Genomic DNA, 14,617 nt, shown 5'->3' with positions numbered 1-14,617 from the left:
AAAAATTATACCAAAGTAAATATATGAACAATGCAATACCAATAAAATACTATATGCATATTTTCTTGAACCAGAAAAGTTGATTCTATAGTGTGTATAGTCAAACATGCAAGGGAAAAGAAAATAAACGGAATCTTTCTCTTGTTATTAAATTATGCTGTAGATTCCATACTACTTAAAACTACCTGGAACGGAATAGAGAGTCCAGAAGTAAACACAAATATGTATGGAGATAAATTGTGTGAGAAAAGTTTCAGGCAGCTCAAATCACTTGAGAAATAAATGATGAACTATTTAATAAATGGTGTTTACGTAATTGGGTAGTTGTTTCGAAAGTAAAAAATAAAATTGGGCCCATCATACACCAAAATAAATTACAAATGGATTAGAGTTGTGAAAAATAAACTCACACAAGTATTAAGTAAATGTGAATGAATTTATTTATAACCTACATATGTACAAAACCTTTCTAAGTATAACTCAGCTTCTGAAATCAAAAAAAGATTGACCCAATTATACGTTTAAAACTCTCTCTGTCTCTCCTCCTCTTCCTCTCTCTTGCTTACCCTCTCCCTCTCCCCGACCCCTGCTGCTTCTCCCTCTTCCACTCATGTGGATATATATAAAAATCTGTCTTAAAGTAATATATAACATACAGAGAAGTAAAATTAAGAATGATAGTAGATTTCTCATTAGAAATAATGCAAACTAGAAGACAATTCCTTTAAATTATAAGAAAAAAGTCAACTTATGATTCTTTCCATGTGAAAATATTTTTTTGAAAATGAAGACTAAATAAAACTTTCCAGACATACTAAAGTTGGAAGAATTTATCACCAGCAGACGAGCATTACAATAAATGTTAAAAGAAGTTCAAACAGAGGGAAGATTGGACCTTGAGACCCAAAACAAAAGAAAGTAGAAAAAGGTAATTGCAATAGTATATACTATATGATCCTATTTATATGAAATTCTCCACTTATATAAGATACCTAGAGTAGTCATATTCACAGAGACAGAAAGTGTAATAGTGTCTGCTAGAGGTTGGGAGTAGGAAAGAATGGGGAGTTATTATTTAATGAATGTGGAATTTCAGTTTGGGAAGATGAAGAATGTTCTGTAGATGACTGATGGTGATGGTTGCACAACAATGTGAATATACTTAATACAATGGACTGTACACTTAAAAATGGTTAAATATCAATATTTTTACACATTGCCCTATCCTATGAAACACAAAAGTATTCTGAAATTCCATCTGTAGTACAAATGAAAACTAACCTACTAAGTTCAGTTATTGAATATACATAACAACTAAATTGAATGAATGAAGTTTCATGGATCCCGGATCTAGGGAAAGATCTTATGAAAGACATTTTTGAGGGGAAAACTGGAGAAATTTAAATATGAGCTATACAGTAGATGATATTATTGAGTGCATGTTAGTTTTCCTAGGAGTGATAATGACAATGTATTAAGTAAGAGAATGTCCTTATTTTTATGTGTTGCTTACTGCAGAGAAATCTCATATTTTGTGCAACTTTTAAATAGCTTACCAAGAAAAAAAATTGGATATATAGATAAGGCAAATGTTATAAGTAAAAAAGTATTCATTGTGCTATTCTTACAAGTTTTTTAACATTTTAAAACTGATTCAAAGTTGCAAAAAAAGAAAGAGTACAGACTAATTCCAGCCAGCCAAACCTGTTACTCCCTTGGTGTGAGAACTTGGGAAAGCTACTGAACCTCTTTGTGCCTCTGGGAATCTCTAAAATAGAGACAGTGATAATAAAACTTACCCCAAGGGATGATGGCAGATATAAATGACATAATACATTTAAACACATGGAACACCATCTAGCACACAATGAGTCTGTGAGAAATGTCTGATCTTATTATTAGATTTAAGAGTAATATAATTGTCAGATTAGGGTTTTATTGGTTGAGGATTTATGGGTAATAAGGCATGAAATTTAGTATTCTGAAATCAGCCTTTAATACTATAAATATGGGATGACTATCAGTATCACAGCTACAGAAGAAAATAAAACAGAATGGAATTGATTTTACATATAAGTCTATAAATAAGTTGCAGTGTCTCATATAAGGTTGCCAATGAAAGATTAAATTATTTTCAACTAGCCAGCTAAGTACTCCTCGTAATCTGGAGATGAAATTTAATAATACAAGTGGTGAAACCATTGCCATTGCCTTATCGGAATCTGTCAAGTGTAGAAGGCACTGTCAGCAACCTAAGAAACTACTTGCAGATATGACCCTACTACAGGCCTTGGAGTCAAAGGGTAATTAAAGTTGAGCTCTGAACTACACGTGAAAAGTCTGTTTCATCCTTTTAATTAATGGCTGCATTACTACCTCATCCTGTTGTGGTGTGGGACCCCAGCAGAATTAGCACCACTGTAAAACTGCATAAGACCACTTTCCATCAGCACCACTACTAACACATAGTTTAACTTTACGAGGCGATAGATACACACCATAACATTATTGAGTATCAGCATTGACATTTTCACTGTATAGCAATGAGGCAGTTCACAAAACAGGTATTTACAACATGCTTAGAGGAGCTTCATTTCCAAAGATGTTGATAACTGAGGACACTTCATGCTGTACACCACCTATTTTTTTTTCTATTGCATAGATTCTAGGCAATTTAAATTTATGTTGCATAAAATTTGTCTATGCAAAATAAGCTTTTTTATTATTGAAGGGTAAGATAGGTAATCTGGGATTTCTCTGAACATTTCATTTTTAGTGGTTCTATTAGATTCAAAATCATTCACTTTAGTACAGAGAAAGGCTTCAGCGTTATCTGTATGTATGTAAATGAGGATTCTATTTGTCAGAAGACATTTTTGTTTGTTGTTCAGTTGGTTGATTTTTGTTCCTTTCAAACATATTGTATCCAACCAGTTCATACAAATCTGGAACACATCGCTCTTTATCAATCTAGTTTGATCAAATTCTTAGTATTATTTTTGAATTTCAAGCTTAACTGACATTTAAAATTTGATGCTTTGTTTGAAACTAAAGCTTAGTATGGTATTCCACAAAGGAAAAATTACAATGTACAGTCAAGTTTGTACAGTCAATTCATGCTTGTCTGGAAAATATGAATTTGTTCCAACTGGACTGATATATTAGAAAACAAGTTAAACATTACTGAATTTTCACTTATGTGCCATTTCATCAAGAAAAAAATGCTGTGTGAATGCAGAAGCCTTAGACTGGATGAGCCAAGCTGCATAGGAGAGTGCAAAATGCACACATACACCTCAAACATCTACCAGATACCTCAGTTCACACAAGGAAGGTATATGTATGTGTGTGTGTGTGTTTAAAATGGAAGATTAGAGCATGTATAAATGCTTATTGGAAGGCACAGTCAAGATTAAAAAGCAGTTAGAGAAAAAGAGAAGGGCATTGGAGAAGGGCATTCTGTTCACTGTAATAGGAAAGGAGGATGGATAGGATGTAGGATGACTTGTAAACTGATGGGAAATGTGATGGTGTAGCTTGTTTTACATTTTCAACTCTCTGTGGAGTAGAAGTCAGATTTGTCTGTAGAAAATCAGTGATAAATGGAGGAGTCAGACCTTTGCAGAGAGTGATACAAGTCTGAAACATTGAAAATAATGATTGGTGGGAATGTTATACATATATGTGTGTATATATAATTACATGTAATTTTAAATGATGATAATAAATATTCATAATGTGTTTTCCATGTCATTAAATATTATCTTCTAACATTATTATTAAGGGCTCTATAAAGTGCATTTAACTGAAACTTAATTAGTGATGTGAGTTGCCCTCCAGATTTTCCTGTTATAGACAGATAAATATCCTTGTATTTCTAACTTTACTCTAATTTGCAATAATCTTTTTAGGATAAATTTATTGAAGTGGAAATGCTGAATCAAATATAATGTTAAATTCTAAGAAAGTAATATATGTGCATGTTTTTAAAGTATTCTAAAAGCATTTTTAAAATAGCATCTTATGGTTTATAGTGAAAAACAGTAATTCATTGCTCTCCCCCCAGACTGTCTGTCTGAATTCACATTTCCTAAGCTCTAAAAATAGCTTCCAACATTTAATTTTCTTATTATTTGCTTTTCCATTTCTACATTATGTTATGCATCTCTGTATTGATATGTATTGACATTTCAACTTGGTCATTACTTGTCACTTCTTAAAATAGAAAATAAATATCTGACTCTCACATACTACCAGCTCCCACTCACTTGTATACACACAAAAACTATTCTTATATCAATATTTATTGTTTATACTATTAACATAATAAAATATTGTTTTTAGTAACATATATTGTATACTATGATTGCATTTTAAAATTATTTAACACTTTGTTTTCTTCCTGGAGTAAACTTGATAATTTCAATGCCAATTTTTCTATAGAACCTTAAAATTTCTCAATATGGTCAAATATGTCAGGTCATCTCAGTTTGCTCACCTCCTCCTTTTTCTTCTTTTTCTCTTTCTTTCCTTCTTAGTGATTTTCCTCTCAGCACCTACTGACTCTGCTTTTTTCTGCAGTGGTTGGTCTCTCCATCTGCTTCCCAATTAAAGATATGGGACTGCAGCATTCAGTAGATTTCCTTTGTCTTCTTCTCCAATTTGGAAAAAGAGGTCCTCTGGTTGCTTCCTGAGAAATAAACTATTTTGAGTCTTGCATATCTGAAAATTCTACTCTGAGACTTGATTGACAGTTTATCTGGGTATTCTTCCTTGTAATTGTCAAGATATTGCTTCATCTTAAAAATAGATTTTGGTGTTCTGTGGTGAAATCAGATGCCATTCCGATTACTAATACTTGGCATGTGACCTTTCATCTTTTTTTCTCTCTGGCAGATTTTAAGATACTATTTTCACCTGGTTTTTTTTTTTTTTTTTTTGGTAATTTTATGTTCTTATCCTGAGTTGTGAATCTTTTTACATTTATTGGGCAAAGCAGCAGCAAGTCCTTATAATGTGACCACTTGTTCCCTTAATTGCTAGATTTTTTTTTTAATTTTTGGTATTGTATTATTTTTGAACAATTTTCTTCCCTCAATTTCCACAAGATCTCCTCATTATGGAAATTGTATATGTGTGTATATATATATATATATTTTGTCTATATCTATAGCTTCAGCTTTTCATAACAGTTTTCAACTTTATCTTTTAAATCTTTGAGTACAATATTTTATTTTAGCCTCTTGAAATTTCCTTTTCCTGCTCTGAATGCATTTTCTCTTATCTTTTGTTTTATTTTTCTTCTTATGTTCTCTGAATTCCCTCCAAATTTCTTTGTTTTGTTGTTTTGACTGTTTTTGATTATTACCTTTAAAACTAGAGATTTTCCTCAAGAATTTAGTAATTTTTAGGTGTCTGTCATATTTGAATCCAAGGCACTGGAAACATGACTGGGGGTTTGTTGCCTGAAAGTATCTCAGAGAGTCTCTTGCCTTCAGTTGATACAGATTTAGAGGTAGAATCTGATTCCTGATACTCAATTATTGAGTAGATTCTACTTAATTGTATCATTTTGTTCTGTGTTTTTTATTGTCCCATATTTTGTTCCTCTGTTTTTGTTTTATATTTTACTTTTAGCTAATTGAGTACTTTTTAGCATTTAATTTCTCTGTCAGCTTTTTAATCTATACCTATTCACATTACTTTTACTGGCTGCTCTAGGGATTAAAATATACTTCATAACTTTCCATTGTTATAATTTAGAATTAATTTTGTACCACTTCACATAAAATTTAAGAATATTATAACTAGTTTCATATAGCCCTTAGACCTCTTTTAGACTAAAGTATTATGTCTGTAAACCTCACTACATAAAGTTACACATTTTTCTTAAATTCATAGGTTTTTTTTTAAAGAAGTTGAGATAATAATCTTTTATACTTGCACATACATTTAACACTTCTGGAGCTCTCCATTACTTCCTAATAATCTGAGTATTTGTTTGGTCTTATTTTCTCATCAACCTAAAAATTCCCTTTGGCATTTCTTACAGAGAGTTTCGTTGGCAACAGATCCTGTTAGGCTTTGTTTACGTGGAGCTATCTTGTCTTCATTTTTGAGGGAGACTCACTGAATATGGAATTCAATAATGATTGTTTTTGTTTTTGATTTTAAATTCAGCACTTTCAAGTCATTATTCCACAGCACTCTGAAGTTCTTTGTATCATTTTCTTCACTTGATGTAAAATCTTTTTTTTTTTTTCTGGCTGCTTTGAAGCTTTTCACTTTATCTTTTTTTTAAGGGTTTTACTATGGTGTGCTTCAGGATGGTTCTTTTTCTGTTCATACCTGTTGGTGTTTATGTGTTAATGATGCTTTAATTTTCCTTCATCAGGTTTGGGAAACTATATGATATCGTTTTTTAAATTTTTTTTCTGCCCCAGTTTCTCTTTTATCATCTCCTAGAATTCTGGTTTTATGTAAGTTAAAGCATTTGACTTTTTAAATAAGCTACCAAGACTCCATTCATTTATTCTGTATTTTTTTATATATTTTAAATTTTCCATTCATTTCTTATCAAGGTACCTGACTCTTCTATTTCCAATGTTTTGTTAAACCCATCCAGTTTTTTTCTATAATATATAATATGTATATACATATATATGTGTGTGTGTGTGTGTGTGTGTGTGTATATGTGTGTATATATATAATCCATTCTAGAATTCTAGTTTGGTCCTTTTTGTACTTTCTCACTCTCCTCTGAAATTTTTTATCTATTTATTTGTTAGGAGGTATTTTCTATGCTTACAATAGCATACTTAAAACCTCTGTCTAATAATTCAAAAGTCTCATCTTAGTCTCCATGAATTTCTCTTTATTTCTTGATTGGGGTCACATTGCCTCTTGTCTTTAATTGTCTCTTTTGTTTTGGACTTTGTCCTGGACACTGTGAATTACACACATAGGAATTCTACTTTCTCTTATGTTTTTCTAAATATTTTTGTGATTTTAAAATTTTATTTGATTGAAAATTAAGTTAGTTGAAGTTGACTCCAAGCTCTCTCTCCCTTTTGGCACCAGCTGAAACTTCTTTTAGCTCTTTGAACACTAGTGGGATGCCTTGAGTTCACTCCATTAATTCAGGGATTTTCTATACATTTGTTCAGAACTTATAAGCTGTATATGAACTTCTCTCTTTGTAGCTCCCTCTTTTGTGGATGTCTGAATTTCCAACCTCTGTGTTGTCCTGACACTGTCCTCTGTTTCCTCAACCAATAGCTAACAGTATTGTCCCTCAGTTTGGGCTATCCCCAGAAGATACTAATTGGAGAGTAGCCCCTTCCAAAAAGCCACAAAACTGGAAAATTCATTCTGTTCCATTTCTTCCAATTATTAATTTCCCTACACTTTCTTTCTGATTTTGTTCATGTTCTAGTACTTTCACACAGTTGATTTTTCTTATTTCTATCTAGACTCATCTAAAGGAGGGTTGACATGATATGAACTACTCCATTACTATCAGGAGTAGAACTTCCCATTTCTATTTATGGCATCAAATCTAATTTAGTAGTTTAACCTTCCAACCTATAAGTTGTGGTTTTAGTTCTTTCTTTTGGTCATGACCACCATCTTATACAGTCTATTAGAAAGTTGTGTCATCTGTGTTTCCAAAATTTGTCAACTTTGATTGCATTATTTTCCTGTTATCTCCCCAGTCCAGACTACCATCATCTCTTGTTTTGACTGACACAATCGCTTTTCATTTGGTTTTGTTGCTTTCCCACTACGGTGTGTTCATGTCTTTTAGTCAGAATGATCTTTTAAAATCAGAAATTATATCACCTTTCTGCTTAAACCCTACACTGGTTTGCCATTGCCATTCAAATAAAACCCAATCTCTGCATCGTACCTTTCACGTCTTTATAGAATCAGCACCTGTCCATGTCCTTGATCTAATTTCTTCTCTCCCCATACATCATTATACTCTACCAGCATATTTTTCTGTCCCTCACATTTAGCCAACTTATCTCTACTGTGCCTGGAACACTCTTCTGCCAGATAATCACATAGCTGTCTGTCATATTCCTGTCTCTGATTTCAGAGAAGACCTGAGTCCTTGGTGAAGTAGTTTCTCTGTCATATTTCCCTGTTGTATTTTCTTCAAAGCAGGAACAATTTTCTGTCTTTATTTATTTACTTGTTTGTTTTTCTACATGTGTATATATTTGCATGTTAATACACTTATTTTTTTCACAACTGTATCACCAGCCCATAGAACACAGCTTTGACGTATGATAGGTACTTAATAGAGATTCGTTTAATTAATTATTGACCACTAACCTGGTGTTAAGGTAATTCACAGTTCTTATGAATTTTATTTAAATTGCAATTATTTTGGCATCTCTCCTTGAGAAAATCACGAGGGAACAAAGTCTATAGGGGAAATAAATTAAGAAAAGAATCCCAAAACACAACATCAATCCTTTTCCCAAATAGAAAAAAAAAAAGTAGGCATAATATTATTGCCTTATTTAGTTTCTAGTCCTAAAGTAAATCATCAGTGTTTAATAAATTGATGATTTTTTTGTTCTTCATAGAAACTAGTTTATTCCCAAGTTTGGTCTAATCAGATATTAAAATGCACTGCAAGTACTTTATAATATTGAATTACTGTCTGCAAAACTCTTCTACTTTTGAATGTGTTAAGGTAAAAGTACTTAAATTTATTCCTTGGTGATTTGATAGTGATACGTATACACACAAGAACCCACACACGTATTTTTGCAGGATAATAAAATTGGTGACATTTGTTGTCTTACCTCATAGGCATTGCTACTTCTTGGAGTATTTACTTCATACCATTTTCATGTTATGAGTAGTAGAGAAACTTACTTTGCCTGGTTTTTAAATTTTTCAAGTGTTGTTTTTTTTGAGCAGAGAAAAACTTTACTTTACAGTAGAGAAAAACTCAGTTTAATGGCAGTTTGACAGCTCTTCTCCTGGTGATAAAATGAAATTGATCAAATGTACATTAGAGCTTTTAGACTCTGAAACATTCAGTAACCTACAGGGAATTCTGCTTGAATAGTATCTGATTTATCAAAACTACTGCATGTACAGCCAGATGGTTCATCCTAAAACTCCAGTCTACCTGGATCACATTGTATTTCTTCTTTTTTATTTTTATTTTTCCAAAATGGCTTTTAATGCCTCTGAAGTGGGGTCTCGTGAGTATTAGTTGTTTATGTGCTGCCCTGTGCAGATGCCAAAAGGACTGAAAGCAGGATCTTTAAACTCAGAAGTCAGGGGATTCAGTTCACATTATAGTAGTTCAGCTCACTAATACACTGTAGACATACACAGAAGACTTCAGTAGACATACACAGTCATATTCGGAGAGACAGAGGCAAAGAAAAACCACCCAATTATATCTGGTGATTTGCATTTGGCAGTAGTGCTAGGGGATTATATAAACTTACTTTATAATTTACAAATAATCCACTTCATTCATATAAACCCTCTGCTTCTAGCATAATTATGCAATACACATTTCAATAATAAAGAGAGAAAGTGAGAACTGAATTAGAAACAACATTTTTGCCATTAAATACTCTTAAAATCACTTTTTAACACTGTAATTTCTGTGAACTTTTTGTGAACAAAGTATTATTGATGTGAAGTGACAACAGTGTGTGGAGTTTTACAGGGTGTTTATAACTTAACTTTCTAAAACACACAGCTTTTGAAGGAGAGATGGAAGGTCTGCTTTAGTTGATTTCCTCCATTTATACTATCATCTTAGTGTTTTCCCTTCACATTATGCTGACAGAATCACCACTTTAACACTGTAGCCTTCATTTTGATGACATTATGACATTATATCAGTATGCCACAAAGAAATGTTTCTATTATTATTTACAAATTGGATTCCTTTACCACCTTCTGTTTAAAGGATCTATTACATAAAAAATAGAGCCAAATACTTCTAAATCTAAAGATGTTCTTTACTGGTGTTAAACTGATTATTTTTACCACAAGAGTAATGATAATATCCCTTCATTATTTATAACCTTACAAGGTCACTTATTTGTACACAGCTTTAAAGATGAGACATCAGTTGTCAAACCATCCAAAAGACACATATTGTTCCATTTTTTTTCCTTACCAATATCTCTTAACTTCCCTCAAAAGAAATATTTAGCAACACCAAAATAAAATAATCTTGGATTCTATTGCATTGTGATCCTCAGAGAACATATTGAAAGCATCTGCTTAAAAAAAAATGATCCAAAGGGAGACAGTTTGAACATTCCATTTGCAAGTGAAAATATAAAATGTATCTTCTTTTTCAGAAGATAATCCATGTTCATATCAACTATGGGCCATACAGTTAGGGCACAATGATGTCTAAAGATCTGGACACACCACCTAGAATGAAGACAGGTTAAGAGAGACTCTTCTTTCCTGAGTTAATGGTAGCTCACGGCATTCTATTATCTATGTCTACAACTGTGCTGAAAATCCTATGTGCAGATGTCTTGGGTTGACAGAGTGTCAGAAAAAAAACAATAAATTTGAAAATGTTTTGCAGTTCTATAAGATGCCTATGCTGGAAAATTCACTCTTGCTCTGCTCAGGCAGCATGCAGCCCATGTTCTCGTAGAATCTACCTGTGATCTGGACACAGGTAAGACCATCACGAGATAACTAATAATCACTGTTTATTTTTTCCTGCAATTAGTAGTAGAGTGATAGTCAATTAATAATGCAGTATGCCATTTAAAATTCTGGATTTTCAAGAAAAAATTCACATAATTAGAGAAAACTATTACTTAGAAATAAATATACTTTAAGAAAGCAAGGTTTTAGTGTAATGCAATAGCCTTATAGTCAAAATTGAGTAATAAAATAACTTTTATTAAAATATTTTCTTAATTTTCTGAAGATATAATGAACATTCTAAAGACATTGCACATATTATAAATACCTTTACTAATAAAGACATTTGTGTGCTCTAGAAGTTTCAAAATTGAATGTATTTGTTGTGGTCTGAATTGCTCATAAGTTATTCTATCCCTTTCCAGGCCCTCTTGTTAGAAAGAGAATTTATCTTGTTCTGAGAACAATGGATGAGGAGAAATTAAGATATTGTTTATACTAGATACCAGTCTAGTTTTCTTTGTTACTGCATTTATCACAAATATATGTAGTACCTAATATTTATTAAGTGTAATATTGGATATTTTGGTATTTGGAAGTTGTGTAGATTCAAAAGACAAGATTCCTAAACTCTGGGAATTTCCAATTCAGTGGGAGAGATACACATTTTAAAAATTGATATTAACATAATAATAGCCACTACATGACATACTATAAATGTCATTTCAATAGAGGAAATGTGCAAAAGCTCATTTGAGAGTAAAAGCTAAACTCTGAACTGAAATTTTAGGGGAAAATAGACTGGAGGTATAGATAGTTTAGTTGGAGAATACAGTTTGGGTGAGGAATCTATGTGACACATTCAGGCAATGGTAAGGAGACCAATGTGACTCAGCTACACATCTCATCAGTGAAGTGTTATAGGAAAATAACTCAGAAGGATAAATGTAAATTTATGGAAATGTTTTAATACCAGGCATTCCCTTTACATTGAAGACAACCTGAAATTTCAGAGGCACAGATTAATACATGTTCACCTATCTGTTTTAGAACACTAGTGCTGCTGCAGTTGGTCAAAGGAATTGTATTGGGGAGAAACCATAGATAAGGAGATGAAGCTATAGTTTATGAGAAAGATTCTAAAACTGCAATGGCTGTGGAAATATGGGCAATGTATAAATATGAAAGAGGTTTTGATGATATAAGTTACATAATTTGGTGACTAAATGAATCTAGCAGTGAGGGAAAAGGAAAGCAAACAAAATCAGGATTATTTTGGGGCCAGAGCACCTGGAGGAAGGATACATTTATTGAGGTAAGGAGTGCAAAATGGGTGTTGTTACTGACAGTAGAACAGGGGAAAATACATCTTTGTCCCTAGTATTTGAGTGATTTTTTTTTTTAGTGACCTTTGAAAAGTAACACACACACACAGACAACTCCACATACAGGTTATCTTAATCCTGATTTGAGGCTTATCTTATGAATTTTGCTCATTTTTAATTGCATTGTTTCTTAAAAAATTCTTTATATATTCTAGCTATCAATTCTATAACATATAATTAATTTTTCCTCAGTCTGTTTTTTATTAACAATGTCTTTTAAGGAATGTTAAGTTTTTAATTTTGAGGAAGTCCAATTTATCTTTTGTATTTTTCTTTCATGAATTATGTTTTGATGTTGTCTTTATGAACCCTTTCCCCTTAACTTAAAATTATAAAGATTTTCTTCTTTGTTTTCTTCTATTAGTTTTATAGTTTTAGATTTTAGATTTACAACTATGATCCATTAATAGTTCAGTTTTTATCAACAGTGTGAGGTATGGATATAAGTTTTAATTGCATTTTTGCATATGGATATCCAATAATTCCATCGCTATTTATTAAAAAGGCAATGCTTTCTCTAGAGAAGTACTTCTGCATCTTGTTATTTACACCTCCACATAGGCAAGAGTCTCATTCTGGACTCCCTATCCTGTTCAGTTGATCTGTTTCTCTATCTTTACATAGATACTGCATTTCCTTGAATAAAGTAGCTTTATAAGTAATAAAGGCTTGAAATCTGCCAACGTAAGTCCTCCAACTTTGTTTTTAAGATTGTTCTGGCTGTTCTAGTTCCTTTGAATTTCCAAATGAATTTGAGAACCAGTTTACCAATTTCTACAAAAGGCTTGCTGAGAGATTTTTACTGGGAGAAGGCACTCATGGGGAGTCACCACAGAGTAACATTTTTGACAAGAACACTTCTTTGTATGTGACACTGTGATCAGTAAGACCACATAAAGTCTGGTTGTCTGATGCCTGGTGATCCACTAAGATAAATCTCACAGTTTAGTGATTATCAGCCCTGTTCCCAGTGTAAAGTTATATTTTCATCTTTTGAACATGAAGCAATGTGTAGATAAGACCTCAGCACTGTGGAAAAATGTGTTCCCATCAATGTTTCCTTTATTGGTTTAACCTTGAGAAGTATTGTTTTGAGTGAAGAAAAAGAGCTAAAATTAACAGGCAAGTCTCATTTTGCTTTTTGTTAATTCTTGACCTTCATATTTCTCTGGTTAGGACTGGAATTTCCATATTAAAATTTTTTTAAATAATAAGAGATTTGCAGTTATACACATGTAGGTTGTACCCTGGCTTCATCACTGACCAGGAGTGTAATCTTGAGCAAGTTACTTGACATTTCTAAGCTTCAGTGTCCTTATCACTAAAATTAGGACAATATCATTTGCTTCCTTTGGTTGTTCAGAGGACTAATTAAACTATCGTTTGAAGTTAATAAAAATAATAATAGTCTCTTATTGGAAACAAATGTACAAAAAATTTTGCCTTCTCAAATTCTTACTAAAATCCTGTGAAGGCAGACCTTAATATGTCTATTTTGCAAAACTGAGGCTCAGAGAGATTAAACAATTTGTTAAAAGGCTACATAGCTGCTAAGGGGCAGTGCTGGAGATCAATTCCAGGTGGAACTGATGCCGGGGAGAGTGTTATTTCCACTTTTTAATATTGTTTATAATGTCCCCTCATGAGAGTGAGTTTTTCTTACAGAGTCTGGAGTTTGGACCTAAAAAAATGGTCATGTAGTCTATTGCTTTAGTTGTTTCTGAGAAATTAGAGCTGTGGAGAGGAAAGGTCATAGTACCTGGATGTTGGAACCCTGGGTGCTTGTCACTGATTAACATTTTTTTATTATCAGATCACTTGAACTTTCCAGATTTCTATCTGTCAAAGGAGGAGTGATAATTTTGCCCTTCTCTTTAGGGGCCTGTGAGTGCTAAGCAGGTAATACACTCTAATGTATATTGTATTTTGCAAATTTATGAAGCCTGTGAGCATGTCATTTTAATTCATATACCTACTTTGATCCTTCTGTCATTACAAAATACAGGTGATATTTGTAGAAACAGGGGACTGCAGCTACATTCGTGTGATACATTCCATATTGCACTGGCAGTAAAAACGTCATAAAATATCACATGACTTTGGCATCAGGATTTGTCTATTAATGGAAAATTGAAATTAATGTTATTTCTTTAATACAAGTCCTGACTCCTTTACATTTCCATGTGGCCTCAAAATATATGAGATATACTTGTTCACTTAAACATTCTTGTTTCAGATGCTTTGTTAGGTATCCTTTCTTAAAGAGATTTTTATTTGTAATTCTCAAATGTTTTTGTGAAGTTCTCAATCATAGGTACTAGACAACATAAAATAAATAGAAAATAACTACACATCTAAAGTATAAATATAAATAACCATTAGTAATTTAGTCTACTGAATAGAGAGCCACATCCTCTTGACACAAATGCTGCCTTCCTGACTGGTCTCCCTAATAGTAAAGAAGAAAGAATGAGAGAGGGAAAAGAAAGAAAGACCACTGGTGTGCCTAAGTTATTCAATTTAAAATTCATAAGAGGGTTCATGTTATTCTAGAATATACTTAACATTTTACA

General features: G+C 32.4%; 1 pseudogene; it reads left to right on the top strand.

The window, feature by feature from the left end:
* The window catches only part of LOC140697866 (DNA (cytosine-5)-methyltransferase 1 pseudogene), a 148,930-nt pseudogene that overhangs the window by 34,785 nt on the left and 99,528 nt on the right, over positions 1 to 14,617 (top strand).

This window comes from Vicugna pacos, chromosome 8 (assembly GCF_048564905.1).
Source record: "Vicugna pacos chromosome 8, VicPac4, whole genome shotgun sequence".
NCBI lineage: Eukaryota > Metazoa > Chordata > Mammalia > Artiodactyla > Camelidae > Vicugna > Vicugna pacos.
This window is presented reverse-complemented; position numbering and strand designations above follow the sequence as displayed.